This window comes from Olea europaea, unplaced genomic scaffold (genome assembly GCF_002742605.1).
Source record: "Olea europaea var. sylvestris unplaced genomic scaffold, O_europaea_v1 scaffold3244, whole genome shotgun sequence".
In the NCBI taxonomy this organism is placed as follows: Eukaryota; Viridiplantae; Streptophyta; class Magnoliopsida; order Lamiales; family Oleaceae; genus Olea; species Olea europaea.
Window position 1 is genome coordinate 26,662 of NW_019251316.1, and position 3,102 is coordinate 29,763.

The following is a 3,102-nucleotide window of genomic DNA, read 5'->3' on the forward strand; positions in this document are numbered from 1 at the left end:
AAAATATTAGGTAGGTCTAAGTCAATTACAGATCTCAAAGTATCCCATTCTTCCAGGGGGTTTACCTTGGATTCTAAGTCCTTATTAATCCCTCACCATAACAAGGAATTAGATTTGGAGTTTTGTTAGTGCTTCTTCCTTTTGTTTTCAATGGGTTGCAAGATTTGCATGCACGTATTTTAATCAATCTTGGGAAAGGGTCGTGGAGGAGCTTACCCTTACACAAAGGAAAGCAATGATTGGTGCACATCTCATGATAGTTGCTTTTCTACGTCATAATCAATAGACTGAATATGAAGTTTGTGTTTTGTAGCTGACAGCCTAAAGAAGAAGGTTAATTCTTTAGAAAGACGTGAGATGTCCTTCAAAAAATTGGGGAACCCCATGAAGGAACGAGCCAAATATAAGGAGATAAACAAAGGTGCTAAAACCTTTTGCTATAAGGAAGGCCTCCTTAATGGCTAATGTTAAGAGGGTCACAAGTAAGATGTCAATGACGCTCACAAGTAAGATGTCAATGAGGATCTAGACATATTGTTCATTCCTATAAACCCTTCCTAACCTACGAATCTTCAAGTTATTCCTTCAAGTAGGTCGAGGCTACTTCTGACCCAGCTGACATTCCTATTCTCATTCCTCCTCCATCTTCTGAAGCGATTATACCCTTAGTGGGCGATATTCAAGTTAATCAAGATGATCCAACTTTGAAAATCCTCATACTTAGGTTAATTGAGGGAAATAGCTTGTATTTGTCTCATGCTCAAATTTTAGTTAGACTCTATCGCTCTTTTTGTACAAAATTGCATATTTTGTGTAATTTATTTAGGCTCACTCGACATTTATTTGCACTTCACATACACATATTTAAGCTGATTTTGTATATTAACAATATAATTTGTCAAATATGAAATTTTATTCAACTATTTGTTGCAACAAGATAAGATACAAGGGATTAGGGTCATGACTTTTATCATGGCTTTTCCTTATGCAAGTATTTTGAGCGTAGTTATAATGATTTTTATGATGATATCAAACTTTTATGTGGGTGAATTTGAACTTATTCTTAATGGTTGATCTTTGGGGGTGGAATTTAGTTCTCATATTTCCTTGGCAGAATAAACCTTACCTTCGATTCAAGATTTAATTGTAGATGGAATAAAGCTCGCCTTTAGTCAAAACTTCGTTATAGGCGGAAAGAGGCTCGCTTCTTATCTTCTCTGTGTTTTCCATTATTCTTGCTATTACTATTTTATTCTATGTCCAGTCTTGGCTTAATTGTTTCAATATTCACATTTTTCCTTAGTTCTTACAAAATTATCTTTATTGATAGGTAGATTTTTTAACTAAACCATTATAGGATCAGGCACTTACTTGCCATTGTTTCACTCCTTTATCTCGCCTTCTAGTTAGGTATGCATGCCTTCAATTTTCAAGTACTTTATGTATGCTTCCCTACTATAATCTCAGCTTTTCCATCTTAAGCACTTCAAAACATTCATTCGTATCATGATTTTTGGTACAATGGATTTTGAATAACTTTTCCTTCTATTTTTATAAGATAGATATACTTTCCTTACAATTTACAAGGATGCTACAGAGAGCCCTTGGTTATGTCAAAATGAAAGCATTTTGCTTTTGGCAATCTGGATGCATACATTGAAGCTTTTCTTTTGAATTCTCCCTCTCCGCCTTGCTCCATTCTCCTTTGGTTTTCGAGGATATCCTCTGGCTGGATTTCATTCCATGTTAGGTCTATTAATTGGTAGAAGAAACACAGATTTCTTTTGTCAGGGCCGACCCTGTAATTTTTGAGACCCTAAGCGACTAACCGTTACGAGGCCCTTAAAAAAACTTTTTTTTTCTTTTTTTACAAGCCTAACAAACTTAAATATATAAATAAATATTAATAGTTAGCAGCAATGCATAACAACTCATAAATGATAAATCATTGACTTATAAAACAGTAAAACATAAATTATTTATCATAATTCGCAATTCTTATTTCTCAGTCATAAATCATAACTCATAAATGATAAATAAAAATATGAATTATATGATTGATAACACAGATAAAACTTGAAAGAATCATAGGATGCTTCAGAACTTGCCTTTCAACAATAATTAGATAGCTTTTTTGCTTAGTTGATTAAGAGTTCAAACTCTCTCCCACAAGCCGTAATACAAAAAAGCAAAGATGGAATAGAAAATAAAATGTGGTGGGATTAATTATTTAGAGGAGAATTAAGAAAAGTTAGAGGCGGTGTGAGAGATGAAGAGAGCGGTAGTGAGGGCAAATGCCTTCACTTCACAACAGTTTTAGACTCCAAGCAAATGACATTCTTTTCATTCTTCTTAAAATCCCCATGAATTAAGCAGGCATTGAAGAACTTGTCTATCAAGAGGGCCAAAAGCCATTGGGGAAGCTATGATGAATTCCCCCATTGCAACAAAATTCATCAAACCAAAAATATCAAGTCAGCCATGAACATTTAAAGACTGGGTTATGCAGAGAGATAGAAATTAAACCCACCATGTTCACTGTTCGGCATTGGCACAAATCGCTTCGAAGGGTTTCAATGAGAAATGGATTTGGAGGCTTGGACAATCTGTTGGATATTGGTTTGGGGGTAAATGGTAATCAATGTAATATATACGATTTGGGCTAATATTTTGAACAAAAAAGGCCCATGTTAATTGTCATTTGTCATCAGCCCAGATAGAAACAAAAAGAGGAAAAATCCAGATACCCAACCCAAGCATTTAATCTTCCTCGCTTCTTTTCCCTCTTCCGAGTTCCGACTGCAACTCCAACACCCGATTGCAATGGTGATTAAGGAACAATTAACCCTTTTCTATTGGTACTGGTATGAATTTTGAGGCCCTGGGCCCAAGCCACATTTTTTAGGCCTTAGGCGTTTGCCTAGGTGGCTTGGCCTCAGGGCCGGCTCTATCTTTTGTTGATATCTCACAAGAATGAAGTTTTTGTTAACAAGGCATTCCATAAAGAATCCCTCAGTTCATCTTTAAACTATGTGAAATAATTCCTGAGAGACTATCCTTCCTCTTGCCGCATACCATTCAATCCCAAGGCTAGTGTCAGTC